Source organism: Bubalus kerabau, chromosome 6 (assembly GCF_029407905.1).
Source record: "Bubalus kerabau isolate K-KA32 ecotype Philippines breed swamp buffalo chromosome 6, PCC_UOA_SB_1v2, whole genome shotgun sequence".
Taxonomy (NCBI): domain Eukaryota; kingdom Metazoa; phylum Chordata; class Mammalia; order Artiodactyla; family Bovidae; genus Bubalus; species Bubalus kerabau.
Window position 1 is genome coordinate 85,384,117 of NC_073629.1, and position 24,407 is coordinate 85,408,523.

At 42.1% G+C, this 24,407-nt stretch overlaps 1 long non-coding RNA gene across 1 annotated transcript in view; it reads left to right on the plus strand.

Annotated features, from left to right (window-relative positions):
• The window catches only part of LOC129655360 (uncharacterized), a 164,284-nt gene extending 140,546 nt beyond the window's left edge, over positions 1 to 23,738 (plus strand). Inside the window, exon 3 of the long non-coding RNA XR_008715925.1 lies at positions 22,764 to 23,738. This is a non-coding gene — a long non-coding RNA (uncharacterized LOC129655360). The remainder of the gene's footprint in view (positions 1 to 22,763) is intronic.
• Positions 23,739 to 24,407: the final 669 nt, after the last annotated feature.

Here is a 24,407-nt window from a genome sequence, read left to right on the forward strand (position 1 = left end):
GTCTATGGCAGTATGTATTCGCTGTTTTAACGTAAAGCCTATCAGGAAAAAGAACATTTATTTTTAAAGTTTTATTTAAGAAGAATGTTTTCATAGAAGAAATTAGAAAATATATTAACATAAAATAAACTATCATCTTACTGTTAAAATTATTACAATGTTTTATTATTATTATAATTATTAACACAATTATTAACACAATGTTTTATTGTGTTTCCCCCTTAGTTATGCTTTAAATAGGAAAAAATATGATTATATCTCTCACGTGTAGCACATTAGATTCTGTGTCTAATGCACTCAGTGCTCAATCATGTCTGACTCTTAGCGACCCCATGGACTGTAGCCAACCAGGCCCCTCTGTCCTTGGAATTTTCCAGGCAAGAATACTAGAAAGTATTGCCTTTTCTGAATCCATGTCTCTTGTGTCTCTTGTATTGGCAGGTGGATTCTTTACCACTGAGCCACCTGGGAAGCCCAGAAAAATCACTATTAAAAAATGCAGCAGTCTGTTTTTGGGCTGTGTGATACTGAGCAGGAAGGAGTGCCACATTTAATTCACTTTTTGGGGGTTGGGCAATAAATTTCTTTCCTTTCACTGCTCCTTCTTCAACTTCTTCAATCCTCTGCCATCTCTTTTTCCTGTTCCTCCTTCTTATTCTACTTACAAAGAGATCTGTATTAAGCATCCTTATAATCCAGTCTTTTTCCTCATATATGATTATTTCCTCAGCATCCATTTCTAGGAGTGAGTCTTGATGGCTCAAAAGGTCAGCACATTTTATGGCTTTGATATATACTAAACCACAGTATGATCAGTTATGTAGATCAGTGATTCTTTAATCAGGGTGTATATAAAAAATAATCTGGGGAGCTTTTGAAGCCAATTCTTTCCCAGGCTTGACCTCTGGAGGTTTTTATTCCAGGGATCTGGCACTTTTAAATGCTCCCAGAGGAATTTCATATGCACATCTGGTTGGGTATCACTGACTGAGAGGAAGATAGAGGCAAAATGTCAACAAAATTTTCAATGACAGGAGGCTGGAAAGAAGAATTAATTAATTGGGTAGTAATATAAGTTTTCCCCAAGGTGTCCAAAAATCCCATGGACGGAGGAGCCTGGTAGGCTCCAGTCCATGGGGTCGTTAAGAGTCAGGCACGACTGAGCGACTTCACTTTCACTTTTCACTTTCATGCATTGGAGAAGGAAATGGCAACCCACTCCAGTATTCTTGCCTGGAGAATCCCAGGGACAGAGGAGCCTGGTGGGCTGCCGTCTATGGGGTCGCACAGAGTCGGACACGACTGAAGCGACTTAGCAGCAGCAGCAGCAAGGTGTCCATATGCTGGACTAGTAAGGGAATGTGCTTAAGAGACAATATAAATGGAACACCTTCGGTAAGCCCCACACCATGTAGCTACAGCAAGTAGATTATCTGATGGTTGCAACAACACAGGAAGAATGTGTTCTCTTATTCTACAGTTGAGGGAATTGAAACTCAGGCCAGCATTTGCAGAGGAGGTTTTGAATACAAGTCTTCTTATCTCCAAAGCCCATGCCTTGTGTTTTCTTCACCGAGAATTTAAGAGGAATCGATGCAAAGTTATGAACTTGAACCCTCAAATCCAAATGCACAAAAAACACCGTTAGGAGATAAGACTTAACTAAAAATCTGTGAGAAAGATTTAAAGCAGCATTTCTCAAAGTTACAGCCCCCAAATCACCCAAACTAGAATTATTGGTGGTGGGGGAGATTGTTAGAAAATGCAGATTTTTGGAGACACATGATAGATCTACTGAATTTGGATCTTTAAGTTGAGATCCAGAAATCTAACAAGCATCCAGGTGATTTTTACATGTACACTAAAGTCAGAGAACAACGGGCTAAGAGTTTAATTAAACTTGGGTTTAATATAAACCAAAATATTTATATATATTTCTGAAACATTTAATATAATATTTCTGAAAAGACAAATACAACCTGAAGTGAGCCAAATTTCCATCAATCAAGGAGCAAACCTACCTGCATTGTTGAAGTCACTTTTGAGCAACTTATTTTAGGGACATTAAAATTTGCAAGGTACCCACAGAAGAGTTGGAGAAGGAAATGGCAAACCAGTGTTCTTGCCTGGAGAATCCCATGGACAGAGAGGCCTGGCGGGTTACAGTCCATAGGGTCGCAGGTGTTGGACACGACTGAGCGACTAAACCACCCTAGAGAAGAGCAGTCAGCTTGGTGGGCGCCCTTAATGCAGTCGAAGGATTGATGATTGCTCAGTCTGGAGGAGAGAAAACTTGATGATCAAATAGCATTGCTATCATTCAGTTCTAGTTAAATAGTGCTCTTTGCAATTTAATGTAAACCAGAACTCAAGTTCTAGGAATATAAAAATTAGACATTAAACTCACATAACAAATCATAGATTCCTGCTTTGAATTATTATGCTAAACTACTCTTTAGTATTTTGACTGAATGAAGTAGTCAAAGGGCTTATGGAAATAACTACTTTTTCTTGAATCTAGTGAAGTTCTGCTTCCATCATGCTATCTATAAAGTTTATTGATAGCTTCTTTTAAAAGACTAGAATGAGGGTTGGACACTTATTCTAGGACCAAGAGTTTAAAAACTGTGTATAAGCTCTTCACTTAAAACTCGAAGGAAGATCAGTAAAATATTTAAGATAAAAAGGTATATATCATAATAGAAAAGATTAATAAGTTGAAATTTATTAAAATTAAGAATTTATGTATATTAAAATCCCATTAAGAGAGTGAATATTCAAGTCACGCACTTGGATAGAATTCTATATAAATAATTTATATCCAGAAGACACAACCAGTTCTTACAGGTCAACCAAACAACAAAAGAAAAATATCACAATTTCAAAATGAGCTAGAGACTTGAACAGTTATTTCATAAGAAGGACAGACAAATGATCAACAACCATTTGCAAAGTTATTCAACATCATTATTTATCAGCAAAATGCAAATGAAAATCACAATAGTATTTCAGCACACATCCATCTAATTGGCTAAAGTGAGTAATAAAAAATGTTGGTGATAATGTCAACCTCTTACACATTGCTGCTAAGAATGAGAATTGGTATAGATAAGTTGGAAAAATGACTGGCAGAATATACTAAGGATAAACGTATGTTTCCTTTAAGTCCCCCTAGATAGATATTCCAAAAAAGTGAATGCACATGTGCACCAAAAGACAGGTACAAGAATGTTTTTATAGTAGTTTTATTCATTATAGCCAAATCAAATAACTCAAATGTCTAATGGCAGTGGAAAAGATGAGTGAATTTATGTGATGTAAACGTACACAGTAATAAAAAAGTGACATATTGCTGTACATAGTAATATGGACAAATCTCTAGACATGATAATGAATGGAAGAAGGTTGATTTTGAAGACTGTACACTTCATAGTTCCATTTAGTAAAGGTCAAGAATAAACAAAACTAATGGACAGTGGTAGCAATCTCAAAGTGTTTATCTTTGGAGAGGGGTAGTGGATATTGGGAAGGGTTGTGAGGGAAATTTTCAGTCTTGGACGTGTTCTTTGTATTGAACTCTATTGTGGTTACAAGGATGTGCACACACACATATATACTTTATGTAGATGTAACCTAAGATTTACTATAAAATTTTAGTAATAATAAGAATTAAATATAAAAGAAGGAAACCAGCACTTCTGAAACCATAACATAAGCTATCCACTGTAATAGAGGCTTTTAAGTGACATTGATAAAAATAAAAGGAAAAACTACCACCGTTTATAAAGTGCTAGAGTCTTTAAGTTTGTTACCTCATCTTAAAACCACAATGATCCTATGAGATAGGCATTACTATTTTAAAAATGAATAAACAAACCAAGGGAGGTTAAGTCACTGTCCTGTAGTTTGTGAAGCTAGGGTTCAAAAGCAATTTTATTATACTCTAAATATTTGCCTGTAAACTTTAAGTGTCTTGGAGGATGAAGGCATATCTGTTTAATATACATGTGTATCTCCAGTGCCTGGCAAAGGGTCTTGCATAACATTAAGTACAATAAATAGATAGGGTAGATAATGGTTGAATGAATGAATAAACCATCATGTTCTTCCCCCTTACCACACTAGATCTCTCTCTGCTGGTGACATCAGCATTAGTGAAGATCAAAATATATTTCTTCAGATTTTCCTGGAGTCTAAAAAGCAGCTCAGAGCAAGGAATGCTCATGGAAAGGGAATGTCATGGGAATCCCAGCCAATCATGAGGTGTCTTGAACTGAGGTGCCCCACCTCCCTCCAGCCCCACTCACCTTACTAAAAGGGCCTCCTGCAGATAAGCAATTACACCTGTTCTGTATGACCTTAGGGCTTGACTTGGACCAGGGCTGATACACAGATGGCAGGCACTGTGTCAGCCCGGCAGGTTGTTAATATTTTGAATATCACCCTAACTTGAGACCAAAGGGCAATAAGCTTCATGGCAGGACTGATTCACTGCTTAACACAGAGAAGAAATTCCAAACAGCTGAAGATGACATGAACTGCTTCCCGAAGTTGCCATGTTCCCACCAGTGGGGAATATCAGATTCTTCGGACACATTCTTGCAGATGCTGTAAAGATTACAATATCAATTGAGAGCATGGACAAGATTTGTGATTTTCAAACTATTTGTTTATTATTCATGGCAAAAATTTTTTGAATGGAAATCTGAGGCAGAAGCTCAGTCCACGAGAGAGGTAAAAGACACTGAGATGGTGAGTCAGGCTGAGACTTCTTCCCCTCCCCAGCAGACCCTGGCAGTGCAGCTGGAGACCCCAGGACTGGGGAGCTCATGTTCTGTTCACCAGGGTAATCGAGATCTTCATCTCTGAGATCTCCGAGTCTGTGGAAGTCTCCCCACTTCCACAGGAGTGGGGAGGAAGGGCTGTCTCTGTAAGATGGGACTAATGGCATCTCCCCTTCACTATCACAGGAAGCTGAAGATTTCATCTGTTAGGTTGTCCTTACTGTTAAGTAATTTTGTGGTGCCAGAGAGGTGCCCTCACTATGGTCCCCTTCTGGAGGTACTGCCGTGTTCATTACTTCTTTCCCCCTAGTGTGAGAGATTGGACAGAATCTGGGATTCTGTATCAAGGGAATTGGGTTTGGCCCCAGGTTTGCAGTTAACCAAGTGGTGAAGGCAGGACCTGCAATCACTCTGGAGTGTTTCTTCATCTGCAAAGTGGTGACCATTGTGCCTGCTCTGCTTCATCATGATAAGCTGTTGTTGTTCAGTCACTAAGTTATGTCTGACAGGGCTGAGGGCCAAATTCAAAAAAGACTTTGAAAATGGTATAACCATGAAATACAGTATCAAGTCAGGAATTAACATCATTCCTTCAAGAGATTTTAAAATACCTATGCTTAAGCATCTATATTGTTTGCAAACAGAAAAAGTACTGTGGGTTAACTTAAACTCAACAGTCACAAAACAGATTATGCTAAGTACTGATACTGAAGCTGAAGCCCCAATACTTTGGCCACCTGATACGTAGAGAAGACTCACTGGCAAAGACTCTGATGCTGGGAAAGATTGAGGGCAGGAGGAGCAGGGGATGATAGAGGGTGAGAAGGTTGGATGGCATCATCGACTCAACGGGCATAAGTCTGAGCATACTCCAGGAGATAGTGAAGGACAGGGAAGCCTGGCGTGCTACAGTCCATGAGGTTACAAAGAGTCAGATATGACTGAATGCTTGAACAGCAACAACACAGTAGGAAGGGTTGGGACACATTAACAAAACAATAAGTGCTTGCCCCTCTACACAAGCCCTACTTTCCACCTTATGGGATTATTGTGAAGGATGCATGAGTATGTAAGGAAGGACCATGAATTTGCCAAACAGTTTAAATGCTTTGATTATTATATTCCTACCAAAATCCTTGAGGAACAGCTATTGGCCACCCTTTGTTTTACAGCTGAGGAAGCTGAGGTCCAGAAATTTTAAGCATCCTGCCCTTATTGATCATTGGTAGCGCCAAACAACCTTAGGCAGTGGTGACAGGGAAGAGGATTGTACTCTTCTTTTCTGATGTCATTGGTAAAAAAAAAGGTACCATAATTTAGGTCAGATGGAGAGTCAGGGAGGGTGTCAGGAGCAGAGAAGTTGGTAAATACAGTGGGTCTGGGATGATCTTGAGACTGGTTGGTCTTTCCTCTCATGTGTTTAATGGGGTTCCTGCTCTGAGTTATACACTCTGCTGCTTACTGGTGAGACAGCCAATAACACACGGTTCCTGCAATTACAATGCCCTCAGTACTGTGTAAACAGTTTACACCGACACGTTCTTGCTTTAGCTTCTGCTTCCTTCCACCTCCCTCCTTTTCCTCCCTCAATTCTCATCCTGTAAACATACCACAGAGACAGAGTTTGGCTATTGTGCCTTCTCTGCCTCATTCTCTCTCACCTCACAGTTTGCCTTCCTCTTAGTAGTAATTTCTTGTGTATTTACTGTATGTCAGACTTTGTGCTGCGCATTTTATGTAGACCATCTATTTTAATCTTCATAACAACATTATGGTAGGTTTAATTATTCTGTTTTTAAAATAGATTTAGTATGTTAAGTAATTTATTCAAAATAGCCCTCTGTGGCTGCTAAGTTTCTAAGCTGGCTTTTAAGACTGGGTCTTTGGACTTCAAGGATATCACACTTAAGTGATACAATAACTGCCTTTATTCAGCCTGTGTATATATTTGTCATTGATGTTGATAATCACTTCGTCAGATATTAAGAATAAAAACATAACCTCTGTAAACCATATTTGAAGAGAGTTGATGTGCTATGCATGTGATATTATACACAAAGTCCGATGTCTTAGAATTATTTATTTTGTATGCAGCAGTAGTAATGGCTACTTACAGGCTATCTTCATTAAGATTCTGTAGAGTTAGAAAAATTGGATTTAAGTCTTGACTGTACCATTTAGTTGATCTGTGACCTTGGAAATTTAATTTTGGTAAGCCTCATCTGTACAATGGGGATTGAACATATGGTAATTATAGCAATTTGAAGTATAGCATAATTTCTAAAAATAGTAAGTGATAAATATAATAAAAATAATTACTATTGTTATTATTATGACCATGACTGAGTCTTTTATGTTTTTCAGATACTCACAGAGGTCTTATAAACAATGCTGTCACTCTTCATTCTTTTCAACTCAATAAATGTAGAATGCATGGAAAGTTGGCGAGTTATTAAACACTGTTAGAAGGGAACATCTTTTCCTTACACTTTGACCTATTTATATTCTTAGTCCCTTTTCTTATGGAATTGCTATATCCTGGGAGAGATATCAAGATGTTATGAAAAAAGTATGTAAGAATAACTGGGAGTTCTCCCTTTTTTTCCCAGTTAATTTCTCTTCTGCTTAACCACACTCTGAGTGTCACCTAAGCCTGTCTCCCACAGTTAATGAGTTATAACTGAACCTATGCTGCCAGGGTTTTTGTTTTCAGTGCTAGGAAAACCAGTTTGATCCTCTTATCTATCAGTTCAGGCACTAAACTTGAACTTTTGACTATCATCTGCCACTATTTTGGGCTTCCCTTGTGGCTCAGCTGGTAAAGAATCTGCCTGCAATGGGGCAGACCTGGGTTCGATCCCTGGGTTGGCAAGATCCCCTGGAGAAGGGAAAGGCTACCCACTCCAGTATTATGGCATGGAGAATTCCATGGACTATACAGTCCATGGGGTTGCAAAGAGTCAGACATGACTGAGCTACTTTCACAATACCACTATTTTGCTTATTTCTCAATGTGTTCAAGACTCAGGAAGAGAAGAAGGTGCTACACACAGTGGTCTTCCCCAGAGACCCCCCCAACAACCACTTTTTAGTTAATTTGGGATAATTTATTAAATAAGTCATGAGACCCACAATGCAAGGGACTGGTAAGTTCAGGCTGAAAGGGATTACAGTGATGTGGGAAAGGCAGGACTTACCCATGGGAAGCCCAGGGTCCCAGATGACAATGGGAATGATGTGAATGAGTCAGTCAAACCAGGAAGGAACAAAACCAGGAACTCTATGGGCTGGAATTGGTGGGGAGGTGGGCCCTGAGATGTCCAGATGTCTAGAAGGATGGAAAAGATTGGGTAGTTGAAGAATAGTTGGCAGGCCTTCCAGAGAGCAGGAGATAGTGTTAATATCAAGAAAATAACCTGGCTATAGAGTTTGAGACTTTGATTACTGCCCTAAGTGAATGTGGACTTGGTTCACAGGGCCCTTACTTTTGTCATTTATTCACTGAGTGAGTTTGAGGAAGTAAATTTCCCTCTCTGAACTATGGTTTCATCATCCAAAAAAATGAGGACAATCATTTTGCCTTTGCCTGGCAGTTGTGAGATCTTGTTGTTTTTCAGCCACTAAGCTGTGTCCAACTCTTGGTGACCCCATGAACTGCAGCACACCAGGCCTCCCTGTCCTTCACTATCTGCTGGAGTTTGCTGAAAATCATGTCCATAGAGTCAGTGATGCCATCCAGCCATCTCATTTTCTGTCACCCTCTTCTCCTTTTGCCTTCAGTCTTTCCCAGCATCATGATTTTTTCCAATGAATTGGCTCTTCACATCAGGTGGCCAAAGTATTGGAGCTTTAGCTTCAACATCAGTCCTTCCAGTGAATATTCAGGGTTGATTTCCTTTAGGTTTGACTGGTTTGATCTTCTTGCAGTCCAAGGGACTCTCAAGAGTCTTCTCCAGCACCACAATTTGAGAGCATCAATTCTTCAATGCTCAGCCTTCTTTATGGTTCAACTCTCATATTTGTATATGACTATTGGAAAAACCATAGCCTTGACTAGACAGACCTTTTATGGCAAAGTGATATCTATGCTCTTTAATATGCTGTCTAGGTTTGTCATAGCATTCCTTCCAAGAAGCAAGCATCTTTTTATTTTACGGCTGCAGTCATTGTCCACAGTGATTTTGAAGCCCAAGAAAATAAAATCTGCCACTGTTTCCACTTCTTCCCCTTCTATTTGCCATGAAGTGATGGCACCAGATACCATGATCTTAGTTTTTTGAATGTTGAGTTTCAAGCCAGCTTTTTCACTCTCCTCTTTCAGGCTCATCAAGAGGCTCTTTGGTTCCTCTTCACTTTTTGCTATGTTAATGAGACTGGAAAGAAAGCATATAGTCCAGTGCCTGACACATATTAAAAAGCTTAATGTATTTCTTTCTGATGCCTGAAGAGTAAACTGAGTAGCATGTGAATGAAGTGGTTTGCCTGCAGTCAGTGAGTGTTGTCTTTGCTTTCCATTAAATCATATTAGAATTCTTTGAACTCTGAAAGCAATATACGCTAGTTTTTAAATGGATATAGTCATTATTCAGTAGGCCAGAGTCCAACCTTTAACTTGTCACTGCAAAAGTCTTTAAGCTCTGATGTTTCTTCAATTATTCATTTTCACTAAATTTTTAATAAAAGAAATGTAAATACAGAACTGGCTTGACCAAATTATAGTGCTTATGTTTTGTACCAATTATTACGTGTAGGTTTTAAATATTAAACAACAGGATTACAGAGAAGGACTTTATGAAATCAGATCTTACTAGAGGTTTCATCTGCCTTGAGTTCTTAATATAGATTCTAGATCAAAGTCCTGTTTTCTCTTAGCAGCTCATACTTTTGTGTGTTTTGGAATACTTTCAAATATGACTCTTGGGTGAAAATAACCGTATCCTTAGACAATAGTTAGTTCACAACTAGCAGAATAAGAAACGTTCCATAGGAAATGGAGAATAGTTCTTGACATGCAACCAGAACCAGCTGTACACTTGAGGAGGCCGCCTTCCACGTCACATGGGCCACACTAGCGATAGCAGTGGACAGTCCACGTCGCCCACTGGTGACCGTTGCCACCACTGCCACACAAATGACTTCCAAAACGAGATCTCCAGCCTAGAACTCTCTTCTCTTCTCCACACCCACCTGCCCATCTCCTTGATTGGCTTTTCCACCATGATGTCACAGGTGCCTTGATAACATGCTCCGAAACAAACATGGTCTTTCTCCCAATATCTGTTCTTTCTTCTGTTAGGATGTAAATGGCATGACCATCCATCCACTATGCAGCTAAGCTCTATTACTGGTATTAGTTAGTGGTTTAAAACATAGACTCAAGGGGAAAACCATTCATTCATGGGATGTGGGCCTTGGGTAAAAGACTTATTCTGTCTGTCATATTCATCTCATCCATTGCATAGAATAGGATAATAATTCTAACATTGTAGTTTTGATGTGATGACTAAACAAGTTAATATTTTTGAGGGCTTAGAATAGGGCTTGGCACATAGTAAATGCTATGTAAATGTTTGTTAAGTAAATAAATCACACATCACATTCCCTGAAAGGCTGTTAACTTCACACATTCCTCTTCATCTCCATGGAGGCTGCCTTCATTGACTCTAACTCCTCTGGCATCATATGGTGATCTTTGAGTTCCTGCCCGCAGGCCTGGGCTCCTCCTGGCTATAGTCCCTAGGGTAACCAGAGTGACATTTACTGAATGCAGAGCTAATCATTTTTCTCCCCTGTCTACAGCTCTGAGTGACTTTTGGTCATCTCACCCAGGCTGACTTGGCTCTGCATAGTCTGGCTCCTGCCTGCATCTCCAGGAGCCATTGCCCTTTCTTATCATCCAGGTTTCTAAACATTACCAACTAAGTCTGTTTCCTGAAGCCTGTCTTCATTTGTTCTGCTCCCTGTTGGGGGGAAGAGCCCCTCAGCTTTAGTCACCTTTAGATCCAACTTAAGCATTTATTTTTCTCTAAAGACTCTCTGACCTTCCACCAGAAAGAATTCCTCCTCTTGCATTTCCCCTCTATAGATGATGATTATTGCATAGTGCATTTATTTGTTTGCACATCTATCTTCCCAACCATAATGTGAACTCCTCTCTGTCTTTCTCACATTTAATTTTAGTTAACATTAACACAATTTTATTCCAGTGTCTTTCACCATATCTGCCACAGGGTTTCAACCAACGTGCAATGGTTGAATAACCAATAAATGGAATGGCATCTTATTGACCATCTAACCAAAATCCTAATTTTCTAATGACAGAATAGATCTCAAAGAAGTTAGTCACCTTGTTCTAGGTTACCAATCTGGGCAGTGTTAGGATCTAGACTAAAATAAACTTTTCAGGTTTTACCATTACCACATAACCTCGATGATTAAGGCCCTTTTGGATCAATTACACCATTTAGAATTCTAAACTGAGGAAGCCAAGTTCTCTCTAACCCCGTTCTACTCACGTATTCCCAGTTAGAGATACCTTGATACTCTGTATCCAGACTCTGTGGACCAGAATGTTAGGTGAATTCCCCAATCTCTCAGGACTTTTAGGGTAGGAGTAAGATTTGCCTACTCTCCAGGCACCACAAGTGACCTTTACTCTTCACCGTTTTAGTTTGGGTTGGGGTTGTGTAGCTGACTCCTTTTGAAATTTAAATGTGGGAACTCTCATAGGAAGAATTATTTTGTCTTTGACAAAATGTGTGTGTGTGTGTGTGCGTGTGCGTGTGTGTGTGGTGTGTGGTGAGCAAGGGGTGACAGGTTACTGGAAAGACTGGTTCAGAGATGAGAACATGGGGCTGCTTGAATTTTGCCTTCCAGTTGAAAAGTCATCAGAAAAGTGTAAGGTCAACTCTGCATTCTGCCAAGTTTTGCCTTCAGTTCTACAGAATGAAATGAGGTAATGTACTTTATGAGCTGTGAAGAGCTGCAGAAATGTGAGGCATTTTTAGAAGTGTTGATTTATGGAAGAGAAAGGCATTTAGAAATGAGGTAGCCCTCCCACTTCCTTACTTCACAGAGAGGGGAAGTGACTCTCCCAAGGTCATTGCTAAGAAGGTAGAAGAGCTGGGCCCTGCTTCCTTTTTGGCCCATAGCTCACCCCTCTCCCCAGGCACTCTCTTCTTTCACCAACTAACACTTTGGTGGGTCACTCAAATTTTCTGTGCTTTTGCATTTCCCAATGCTGGGATATTATTTCTTTCATAGCTGCTTGGGATACCTCCTCATCCACTGAGATTCTGCCTCATCATATACCCATCTAGTCTCCCAGTTCTGTACTCCGAAAGCCTGGTCACAATATAATCATCCAAGTCAGGGGAGTTTAAAAAAAAGCAGTTACCTTGGGGTCATATGACCTTTAAGCTTCTATCTGGCTCTGAGGTTCTTGATTCAACTGCAGAGCGCCCATCCCATCTCCAGTTCTGGGTCCTGATCCCACACAGTGAAGAAGGGTTTTTCCTGTGGACCTCCAGAAGAATGCTGTTTTAATCAAGATTGGAATGACAAAGTGAAGGTTCTTTGAAATGTGAAAAGTCATAAGTGTGGTTTATATATGCATCTGAGTATGGTTATATAACTTTTATCTCCCTCCTCTTTTCCAACCATTGACAATTCTGTGAAAACCAACTCAACACACATATATTGAGCATACCTTCTGTATCCCAGTCTCTAAGCTAGATACTGGGGCTACGGATTAAAAGATGAATAAAATTTGGACATTGTTCTCAATTTTCTCAGCTTAGTGGGGAAAGAGAGACAGCAAAGAGAGCCTCCTCATCTCTCTCAGGCAGCTCTGAGCTGGTTTAGTGCCTCAATATGTCCTTGTCAAAATAGCCCTAAGAAAATATATTCATTATTCCTGCATCTAAAAATGAATTCCCATGTCCACACACTTATTTAGAGTTCCTTGACTCATTGGAAAAGACTCTGATGCTGTGAGGGATTGGGGGCAGGAGGAGAAGGGGATGACAGAGGATGAGATGGCTGGATGGCATCACTGACTCGATGGACATGAGTCCGAGTGAACTCCGGGAGTTGGTGATGGACAGGGAGGCCTGGCGTGCTGCGATTCATGGGGTTGCAAAGAGTCGGACATGACTGAGCGACTGAACTGAACTGAACTTGTAGGACCGACAAGTTCAGAGTTTCAGAAAGAATAGATAGTGTACTCAAACTGAGTGATTATAGAAGAATTGAATCAAAGATTCATTTACAAAGGTGAGGGGGGGTCTGTTGTATGGAAACCACAAGATAATATAGGTCCTGGGGCTTGTAGCAACTGCCTGTTTTTATCCTGGTATGTGAGGGATAAAAGGAGGGGGCTGCTACCAGGATCTAGAGATATGGAAAATGGAGAGAGAGGGCCACTTGGCAGGAGTTGTGCCCTTCTGCCAAGGGTGTGGCAGCCCAAGATGACTGCAGAGGAGGGAGCATAAACTGACTCTTGTGTCTGATCTATGATGTTCTTTGTTGTGGGCCCTAGCTAGAACTCAGCAAGGGAGCTCTCTGTTAGAGTCCAAACAGGCCAGTCTCCCAGGACACGAAGCTGGTGACAAGGGGTCATGAGTGGTTCTGGGGGAACAAATTGGAGATGGGTAGTTCATTACATTAGATAAGGCAACTCTTCAGTCTTACAAAGACACACACTCAGGGGCTCCTCTCTGATCATACCCAGACATATTCTCCAATGTCTCCAAGTTGATGAAAACTTGTTGGTGTCAGATACCATTTGAAACGCATCATCCATTTTCTTATTTCACCTTCTTAATCATGCCTTAAAGTAGATGAAGAGACAGGAAAAAATTGAGAGAAAAGTTGTCTGACTCCAAAATACATGCTGCATGCTGAGTTTCTAAGTAGTATGAGCACATTGGTTTTGGACAGCGTCTTTGGGAGACAAAGTCCCTTCTGTCTGGATACCCTTCCAACCCCACTCTCCTTGATCAGCCACGATTCTTCACTCGACCCAGGTTGGTTTTGTCTTCTAGGAAGCTTTTCTAGAAGTTCATCGCTGGCGGCGCGTCTCTCTTTCGTGCTCCCTGTGTCCACTGACCTCACTTTCCAGGTGACGCTGATTGTATTGAATTTAATCACTCTGATTGGTTTTCTTGTGAGACTGTTAGGTCTCTGGCATCAGGGCTCATTTCTTTTCATTTACATGTCTGTACAAAGCACAGTGTCAGCCGTGCACTAGGGCTCAGTAAATATTTCTTAACTAAGTGACTAAAAAATAAGGACTTTGTCTCTAACTAAAAAAGATCAGGTGCAGGGGAGCTAGGAAGATAAAGTACAGAATATTCTTAATTCCTCAGTGTTTCGGGAACATTCAACACTCAGGAAACCTAGCAGGTTCTGTAACCAGATAGACCAAAGTGATGTTATGAAAATCCCACTGTTTTCACCCATGAGAACACCACGCTATTGCAGTTAATGGAAATAAGTGTACCATTTAGTACTTTAAATCACAAAGCAGCATAGCTGCTTCCTCTTTGTGGTGACCTTCTGGTGCCCTCATTGTTTCCTCACTGGGGATGCCTGTACCTGATCTTGTTGATTCAGCAGAAGGGGGTGCATCATAAGGTGACTCAGCATAAGCTGAGCTTCAGAGAGGTGAGAGAGCGGAGGAAGGAGGGATGCAGAGTCCTCTGAGGAGCGGTGAAGGACCACCCATGTTCCCTCCATCCTCACGTGCATTCATCCATCCCAGCTCTCAGCACATTCATTGCAGGGTTTTTCATGTGTCCCCACTGGACTGTGAGCATCCTGATGGCTGGTATCACGTTAAACTCGTCTCTGGGTCCTCAGGCTCTGCTATTGTGTGTTGGGGAAAGGAGATGCTCAGTGTGTATGCTGTGTAAATGACAAATGAGTGAGAAGATCAATGGTTAGAGGAAGGACTAGGTTCTTTCTAGCCTTTACTAAAGGTTCAGAAGAATGGCTGAAAGTGTAAGAGGGAGTTAAGACTCTGTGAAGAAGATAACTATTGAATTTGGGGGGAGCCCCCTAACAGGGAGCCATTTGTGCTTCTCCTGGCACCCTTCTCTTTCTCTCTGACAGCCCCCTTACTCCTTGGTGCTGACGTCTACCAATGTCAGATTTGGCACCGTAAGCACCGCAACTACTTGGTTCATTGGACTCTCACTGCTTTGCACAGCTGTACACAGTTCTACATTCCAATTGTACATTTCATTCCAATCCCAAAGAAAGGCAATGCCAGAGAATGCTCAAACTACCGCACAATTGCACTCATCTCACACGCTAGTAAAGTAATGCTCAAAATTCTCCAAGCCAGGCTTCAACAATATGTGAACCGTGAACTTCCTGATGTTCAAGCTGGTTTTAGAAAAGGCAGAGGAACCAGAGATCAAATTGCCAACATCTGCTGGATCATGGAAAAAGCAAGAGAGTTCCAGAAAAACATCTATTTCTGCTTTATTGACTCTGCCAAAGCCTTTGACTGTGTGGATCACAATCAACTGTGGAAAATTCTGAAAGAGATGGGAATACCAGACCACCTGACCTGCCTCTTGAGAAATCTGTATGCAGGTCAGGAAGCAACAGTTAGAACTGGACATGGAACAACAGACTGGTTCCAAATAGGAAAAGGAGTACTTCAAGGCTGTATATTGTCACCCTGCTTATTTAACTTATATGCAGAGTACATCATGAGAAACGCTGGGCTGGAAGAAGCACAAGCTGGAATCAAGATTGCTGGGAGAAATATCAATAACCCCAGATATGCAGATGACACCACCCTTATGGCAGAAAGTGAAGAGGAACTAAAAAGCCTCTTGATGAAAGTGAAAGTGGAGAGTGAAAAAGTTGGCTTAAAGCTCAACATTCAGAAAACGAAGATCATGGCATCTGGTACCATCGCTTCATGGGAAATAGATGGGGAAACAGTGGAAACAGTGTCAACAGTGTCAGACTTTATTTTTTTGGGCTCCAAAATCACTGCAGATGGTGATTGAAACCATGAAATTAAAAGATGCTTACTCCTTGGAAGGAAAGTTATGACCAACCTAGATAGCATATTCAAAAGCAGAGACATTACTTTGCCAACAAAGGTCCGTCTAGTCAAGGCTGTGGTTTTTCCTCTGGTCATGTATGGATGTGAGAGTTGGACTGTGAAGAAGGCTGAGTGCTGAAGAATTGATGCTTTTGAAGTGTGGTGTTGGAGAAGACTCTTGAGAGTCCCTTGGACTGCAAGGAAATCCAACCAGTCCATTCTGAAGGAGATCAGCCCTGGGATTTCTTTGGAAGGAATGATGCTGAAGCTGAAACTCCAGTACTTTGGCCACCTGATGCAAAGAGTTGACTCATTGGAAAAGACTCTGATGCTGGGAGGGCTTGGGGGCAAGAGGAGAAGGGGACGACAGAGGATGAGATGGCTGGATGGCATCACTGACTCGATGGACGTGAGTCTGAGTGAGCTCCGGGAGTTGGTGATGGACAGGGAGGCCTGGCGTGCTGCGATTCATGGGGTCGCAAAGAGTCGGACACGACTGAGCGACTGAACCAAACTGAACTGACACAGTTGTAGCTCAACAAATATTTTTTAAAATAAAATTAAAATCTCCCTCTTGGGGCCTTCATTCCTCCTTTCTGTGAGAGGAGTCCTTCCTACCTTCCCTGTCTCCATCTCCAATACTGAGTGGACACCCCAAATGACCTTGACCAGTGGATCTTCTAATGCAAAATAGGAAGAAAACTAAGCTCTGATGGCATTACACTTTCCATTTTACAGACAAAGAAAATGAGGCCTAAAAGGGAAAAATACTCATCCCAAGTCATAGGTAGCAGACAGCATTAGAAAGTGAATCTGCTTTGTTTGCCATCATATGTTATAACACCCAAGTTCAGTTTTGGTTTAGTGGCTTTCAACCTTGTTTTTTTATTAAACGAGGGACCTCTTTTTTCAAAGAAAATCTTATCTAAAGCTCAGTATGTTAAACAGGTAAGATCAGTGCTGCTTTGGTTAGAGGAGCAACAGAGACTCCTCCAAAACTCAAACACAAATGGCTCCTAGGGAGCTTGCAAGAGCACAGTTGGAAAACCACTGATGTAACAGTATGCATGAATCTTTATTCAGAGCATTCTGGTGTGGGCAAAAGGAAGGGTCGATTGAGACTGGGCTATTCTGCATAGTTTCTTGGGAGCCTATGTAATCACAGTGGCAGATATGAAATAGCTATGCCCAATAGAGGGGAATCAAACCAACAAGGACCTGTTGTATTGCACAGGGAACTCTGCTTAATGTTATGTGGCAGTCTGGATGGGAGAGGAGTTTGGGGGAGAACAGATACATGTATATGTATGGCTGAGTCCCTTTGCTGTCCACCTGAAACCATCACATTTGTCACGGCTTATGAAAGTGAAAAGTGAAAGTGTTAATTACTCAGTTATGTCCGATTCTTTTCAACCTCATGGATTGTAGACTACCAGGCTCCTCTGTCCATGGAATTCTCCAGGCAAGAATACTGGAGTGGTTAGCCTTTCCTTTCTCCAGGGGATCTTCCTGACCCAAGGATTGAAGCCAGGTCTCCTGTGTTGCATGTGATTCTATACTGTATGAGCCATTGAGAAGCCCTTTGCTAACTGCTTATACTGCAATAGAAAATAAAAAGTTCTTTAAAAATAAATAAAATAAAAGATTATTTAAGTAATTAAAACCCCCTCCAAAGGTGATGGGGAGGCAGGACAACTTGGAACAGAGGTTCCAGGTTCAAGGCTCAGAGCTATGAGTTACTAAGGGCAAAAGTTCTCTTTTTTCCCTCCAATTCATTCTTGATTTCTTCAAGAAGATATAAGTGAAACTTTGTAATATCAGTGGTGAAAAGCTATTCATCTTCTAATGCTGATTAATTCAGGAAATAAAAAATGTTTAAGTGCCACTTATTTTAAAAAATCTGAAGTGAAAATAACTTTATTGAGTTCTACAGAAAAATTATATTCTTATAGCCTATATTGCCTCCTTTATTAAATAGGAGACTTTCAATGAGAAACTTGAAAGCTCTTTAAACCACTAAAATTAAATCTTAGCATACTTGAGAAATGGCAATATAGAGACAAGTTCGTAATATTCCATCCTGAAGTTGTAATTTAGCATTCACATTTGTTCATATGCATTATCTCTATTCATTAACGAAAAATCCTGCAATGGTGGTATAATGGATAGGAAGACTTGGAGAGATAAAGTGATTTTCTCCAAGTCATCTAGCAAGTTTACCACAGAGCCAGGACTCAGGGTGTTAATTCCAGTTAATGCAATGTTTACTAACTTTATTAATGAAGGCAGATATAACATCTGTAATAAGTAAACCTCCAAAATTTAATGCTTAACACTATAAAAGTGTTTTTTCCCCCTAATCTGAGAGCCCATCATGTGTGCTTGTGGTTAGTGGGTCTCTTTAAGCAGTGATTCAGGGAGCCAGGCTCCTTCCATCTGTGGTTCTACAATTTTAAACACATGGCCTCCCAGTTACCTGGGGGGCCATCTCAGTTCCATTCAGCTGAAAGGGGAGAAGCACACAGAGGATTGCATGAGAACATTTTAATGGAGCAGGTCTGGAAATGACACACCATTTTCCAGTAGTTATAAGTCAATCACATGACCATTGCTAACCACAAGTAATGTGGGAAATACACCCTGACTGTATGTCTAGTAAGGAAAGGAGCATGATGATCTGCCACACTGTTACTGTGAGAACTTTCAGGACTAGTGATGGGGGATCTTATCCACCTCTCAGGCTTGCATATAAATTGTTCTTGCATGTAAATAATGTGTCGAAAGGACTTCCCTGGTGGCTCAGCAGTAAAGGATCTGCCTGAAGTACAGGAGATGAGGGATTGATCCCTAGGTCAGAGAGAGATCCCCTGGAGGAGGAGACGGCAACCCACTCCAGTATTCTTGCCAGAAAAAGTCCCACGGACAGAGGAGCCTAGTGGGCTATGGTCCATGGGGTCTCAGTTGGACGTGACTGAAACGACTGATCACGCAGGCACACTATGTGTTGCAAATCTTCCCATTGTCAAAATCTCTCTCTGCCATTGTTGAGGGGTCTTATTTCTGTTGGTGAGATAGAGTGTAAAATCCTAAGTCCTCTCCCTTCTTCTGGTGGTACTCCCCTCTTTTCACAGGGATCTAGTTGGGGTTGCCATACCGTTGAACATAACGCTTTTCCTGTAGACACAGTTGTTTGGTAAAGGGGTAGGCACCACCCCACTCTCAACCAAGCAGAATTCTCCATATAAGCCTTCCCCTGGAACTTTTTTTCAAGTTATAAACTTACTTCTCTGGAGGTAGGACCTGTTGGTGGCTGTGTTTTTCACCTTGCAGCAGAAGGCAGTCTGCAGTAATTGACAAGGAAACTAACAGTGCAAAACCAGGGAGGTACAGAAAAGAGGGGAGACACTTCCTTCTGGTTCATATCCCTGAGTCCAGCTGCCCCACGGCCCAGCTACAAGCACACGTTCCTGCCATTTGGTCCAACACTTCCATCCATGTGAAATAACCCCATTATCCTCCCAATAAATTCTCCCTTTGCTGACCTAGTATGAGTTGGGCATATATCTAAGCAGTCCCTAGAGGCCTGATCACCGGGCAGGAGATTTTCCAGCGCGGCTGTTTTCCAGAGCGGCTTTTTCACTCTAGTGGGCAGCAGTGAGCTCATTCCCCTTCCTGCAGGTCTTTCAGCCTCAGCAGGGAAACCCATTGTCCCTCCCATGGCCTCTCAGGATGATGCATGCTTGACAATCCTAAGAAAGTGTTCTGTGCAATTGCCTGGGAGGTTTTCCTTTTCTCTTTCATCTGCTTTGTGCAACTGTAATGGACAAGTTTCCAAGTAGACTGAAGATCTGTGGAAGCTAGGTGGGCTGAGGGCGGAAAATAAGAGTGATGTCTAAAGTGTCTCTTCTTACAGAGCAGCTCCCCCATCCTTTTCTCTTTTATGCCTCTAAGGGGATAAATGACTCCATCACATATGAGCTTGGTAGTCTAGTGACCTTTAGGATTTCTGTCTTCTCATTTGTGGAATTAGTGATTAGCAAGTATTACCTTGTATGAATATATTCAAAATACTCAGCACAGGGACAGGAACTTGCAATGTGCCAGTTTCTCCCTCTCATTGCACATATCTATCTCTACACTCAGGGTTCTGAGCAGTGGAGAGAGCGTAAGACAAGAGGGTTACAGTGGTTTTGTCTAAATTCTCTCATGAACCACCCCTTATCCCCCTAACCCACTCCCCTTGGCCCTCCTTTCCTTCCTCCCTCCACAGCACCTCTTTTTCTCCTGTCCTCTCCTTGCAGTGTCCTTGTTTTCTCCCTGGAGCTCCTTTCCCCCCTCCCCCGCGACTCCCCTCCTCCCACCCACCCGCCCCAGCTGCTGGTGTGGCTGGCTGTTCTGAAGCTATTGATTTTGCTCTAGAAAAGATTGCTCAATTCATTTTCCCCACTGCGGCCCAGTGCCAGACCTCAGGGTAGGCCCCACAATGACCGAGTGGATTATGCACACTGCTTCCCCTGAAGGGCAGCAACCACATTCCCTCTCCATGCCCAGGCCAGATAAGACAGTGAAGGTGAATGTGATTCATAAACTCCAAAGAGCCAAACAGAGCAGTGGACCCTGACCTCCGCATCTCCATATTTACAAGGTTAGCAAGGGACTGGCACCCAGTCAGTGTTGATAATGTTGGTTGAAATTAAATGAATCTATTAGCTTCATAGCATTCAAAAGTGGAAAGAGTCTCTCCATTGACTTCTGATTGCCTGCAGCAGTGATTTGCAGCGCTGGAGGCACACTGGAATCACCTGCTAGGCTGCTAAGTCACTTCAGTCGTGTGTGACTCTGTGCGACCCGATAGACGGCAGCCCACCAGGCTCTGCTGTCCTTGGGATTCTCCAGGCAGGAACACTGGAGTGGGTTGCCATTTCCTTCTCCAGTGCATGAAAGTGAAAAGTGAAAGTGAAATCGCTCAGTCGTGTCCAACTCTTCGCGACCCCATGGACTGCAGCCTACCAGGCTCCTCCGTCCATGGGATTTTCCAGGCAAGAGCACTGGAGTGGGGTGCCATTGCCTTCTCCAGGAATCACCTGGGGAGATGTTAAAAACACTCATGACCATGTCTTACTCAAGACCAATTAACTGAGAATTGCCGTGGGCATTGGCAGCTTGTCAGAGCTGGACCAGAGACTCTGATGAGCACCCGTGTGGGCCTCCAGGATGAGACTAGTTTCCCTGGCCTGGCACTCCAGGCCCTCCGTGCCTCAGTGCCTGACAGTCTCCAGCCTCACCTCCTCTCACTGTGTTCTAGGCACTCAAGGTCCCAGCTACTTGACTTTCTCACTCTTCACTTCGGACATCAATGTGCATTTGCCCACGCTGTTTCCCCTTTCAAGACATGCCTCTCAGGACATCCCTTCCCTTGCCTCTCTTCCTTGCAATTTCCTCCTCATCTTTTAAGACCAAGATCAAACACCATCTCAGCTGAGTAGAGTTTTCCAGCCTTTTCAAGACTCCGTCCGGTACTCCAGATTGTCAGTCTGCATTGTGTTCTCTCTTCTGATTGGGTTTTGCCTGATACCTCCAATTTCTGTCCTATTGCCCTGGATTTAGTTTCTTTCACTATAGCCCCTCCTGCCTGATAGTCCAGGCAGATCTGATCTGTCACTTGGCTTTGTACTCCAGCTTCAGTCCCTGGACATGGCTTATTGGGAATCTTCTTCAGCTCTAAGCTTTGAAGTTCACTAGCTGCCCTCCTCTCCCCTCATCCCTTCTCTGCTTCCAAAACTCCTGCCTGGATACAGTGGCTGGGACCCTACAGCTCTGGGAGAGGTATTTGAATACGAAGTGTGCTGGGTAACAATGGTCCAGATTTATTGAGTGTTTATCACACACCCTGTTACAGTGCTTCACTGCATTATTTCACATAACCTTATACCAATGAATCACTGGGCCTTAAAGACCTTAAATGAACTGTCCAAAAGCAAACAGGCAGCTGGACTTTCCCTAGGCTAAGTCTCCCAGGTCCACAAGCTTCATGCCTGTGTGATACTTTAATGCTGCTTCTTTTGTGCACTTGATTTTTAACTCTGCTCTTATGCTCTCAGTGCTGTATTGTAATTTATTGGTTTGTATGTCTTGTCTACCCCACTAAACTATGACCTTCTCAAGGTGAGAGATTGAGTTGTTCAGGTCTATATTCTTAGCACTTAGCAAATTGCCTGGCATGGAACAGAGGCTTGGAAAATGCTTGTGGCCTGAATAAATAAATGGCCATTATAGCCCAAAGGGAGACCAGTAGGGAAAAGGAGACAGAGCCATCTAGATCACGGTCTGAAAAAGCCCATTCTCCTATGGCCCTGATTAGGGAGATCTGTGCCAGCCAGGGAAGGCAGATGGGTGGACGAGTAGGGGCAACAAGCCCCAGGGCGCATTTCCCTGGTTTCCTTGAAACCCGGCGTCTGTCCTGTCCTGTCACCCAGCAGCCAGAGAACATTTATTCCCCAAAGGGCCGGCACTGTTCCAGCAGCAGGTGGTGGCCCGTCCACTGGGAGGGGGGAAGGCAGCCGGCGGGAGCACTGATGTGTGCTGGAGACAAGATGCTGTGAGTCTGCTGCGGCACGCTGGTGACAGCAGCTGGGCCAGGGCTGCGAGTCATCATTCTGTAACCATTAAAAACCAGTTGCTGTCCCTTTCATAATAATAAATTAAAACATCACAACATATTGTGCTATTTTCAGGGAGCAAAAAGAAAAAAAAACCCAAAAGACAGAAAAAAAAAAGGAAGAAAACAATAGGAAACAACAATGTTGGACAATATGTTATCAGTCGGGTTGTCTATAAAATTGATAGATTTCTAGGTTATTACAGAAAAGCTTCATGGCTGCTTTTTAAGATGCATTTCTTTCATTTCTTTACAGAAAAAAGAAACGACAACTTATAAGCAACCAACAGCATATACATTTGGAAATAAGAAGATGAGGAGAATAGAGGCAAAATATTTCTGTCTGCTTATTTGGTTGCTCAAAGAACTTAAGTGTTATTATGAAGCCGAGTAATCAGTATCCTTCTTCACAGCTGTATGAAAACATGCAGGTTTGATATCAGCCGGACCTGAATAGAAGCCTGTGACATTGACCTTGATAGACCCATGTGTATTGGCCTTCTGCAGGCTACTTTTTACTTTTATGACCAGATACAGTGACCTGGAGCAGCACTTCCCTCTGTAATGGGCAATCCAGTGCCCTCAAGAAGATTGAAGAGGATTCATGACACTCACCCAATGATCTCTTGGAGCCTCTTGCTGTGAATTTCGGCTTCTTGATTGACCAGCTCACATTTTTGTCTCTTGTGGCTGTCCTGCTGCCTCTCTCCCATCTGTCTCATTCATTGATGGGAGTTTTCTCCTTCATTCTCGAAAGCATCACTGACACAAGGAAGTTATATGCAACAGACTTTTACTAAAAATTTAAGGATGGCTCCAGGGATTAGAGCACAGAACAGGAACCAACCCAAAATGCAAAACTAGATTACTAGACATCTTGGAAACTGCCAGCCCTCCTTCCTGCAGGGAAAGCCTCACTTGCTCTGTTTATGTTCAGGTCCTGCTTGTAGACGTGTCTCATTAGACCACAGCTACAAAATTTCTATTCCTAATCATATCCTTTTTTATTTTTGTAAATTATTACCCACCCAGAACAATATAAGAGGCCTCGTTGTGTACAAGGCTTGTTTTTTTTTTTTTTTAAACAGTGCACAGTCTCTAAATTTTATTCTCAAATAAATGATTGTTGTTTAGTCACTAAGTTGTGTCTGACTCTTTTGTGACCCCATGGACAATAATCTGCCAGGCTCCTCTGTCCTGGAATTTTCCAGGCAGGAGTACTGGACAGAGTTGCCATTTCCTTTTCCAGGGGATCTTCCCAATCCAGGGATCAAACCCATGTCTGCTGCCTTGACAAGTGGATTCTATACCACCGAGCCACTGGGGAAACCCCAAGAAATAAGAATCTAGCTTTTATCATACTAAGAGAGAAAGTCTAATTGGATAAGTTTGATATCAATTCTTACTATAAAATATTGATACTACTCTTACTATTAAAACTACCATGACTGTAAATGGAAAAAATTGAGAGGTTTTTTGCTACTTTAGCTTTGAGGCTCTGAGCTCATGCTCTGAGCCCTGATCCAAGCAGTCTGAGGAGGGTAGCAGGGTAGCACTGTGGCTATCATTGAAATGTCATGCACGATGTGCTTGGAGTGATTTCCTTAAAAGGGGCCCTGAGGATGGCACATATTTAAATCTTCAGCCTGTTCTCAGTAGGGTAAACCTGGGCCTTTGAGTGAAGTGGTAGACTGACATCCTGGCTGTGGGCTTAATCATTGGTTTAAGAAATGGAAGGAGGAGCATTACTTAGTGTCTAAAAAGGCCTATTTCACATTTGAAATCATGCCAAACATAGATTATTTATGAGATTATTTGTGAGGTCTTGTTCTTGATGGATCAAAATAAGTTATCCAAGGCAATGGCAGTAGACTGTGGGGTTTTGCATTATCTCTACAGA